This window comes from Tupaia chinensis, unplaced genomic scaffold (assembly GCF_000334495.1).
Source record: "Tupaia chinensis unplaced genomic scaffold, TupChi_1.0 Scaffold000678_1, whole genome shotgun sequence".
NCBI classification, from domain to species: Eukaryota; Metazoa; Chordata; class Mammalia; order Scandentia; family Tupaiidae; genus Tupaia; species Tupaia belangeri.
Genome location: NW_006160202.1, coordinates 761,247 through 761,923, shown reverse-complemented (window position 1 = coordinate 761,923; position 677 = coordinate 761,247).

The following is a 677-nucleotide window of genomic DNA, read 5'->3' as shown; positions in this document are numbered from 1 at the left end:
GAATAGAGAGTTTCACCTCTTCTTTTCCTACTTGGATGCCCTTTATTTTTCCTCTTTTCTGATTGCATTGGCTAGGACTTCCAATAATATATTGAAAAGGGGTGTAGAAAGTGGGCATCTTTGTCTTGTACCCATTTTTAGTGGGAAAGCTTTTAGCTTTTCTCCATTCAGGATGATGTTCCCAATGGGTTTTTCATAGATAGCTTTCATTGTGTTGAGAAATGACCCTTCTATGCCGATTCTGCTGAGAGTCTTGATCATGAAGGGATGCTGTATCTTATCAAATGCTTTTAGTGCATCCATCAATATGACCATATTTTTTTTATCTTTCTTCCTGTCAATATGGTGTATTACATTTATGGTTTTGTGTATATTGAACCAACCTTGCATTCCTGGAATAAAGCCTACCTGATCATGACGTATAATCTTTTTTGTAAGTTGTTGCGTACGATTTGCTAGTATCTTGTTGAGAATCTTTGCATGTATATTCATCAGAGATATTGGTCTATATTTTTCCTTCCTTGTCCTGTCCTTATCTATTTTAAGGATAAGGGTGATAGAGGCTTCATAGAATGAATTAGGGAGACATACACCCATTTGCATCTTTAGTAATAATTTGTGAAAAATAAGGGTTAACTCTTCTTTGAAAGTTTTATAGAATTCAAAGGTGAAGTCAT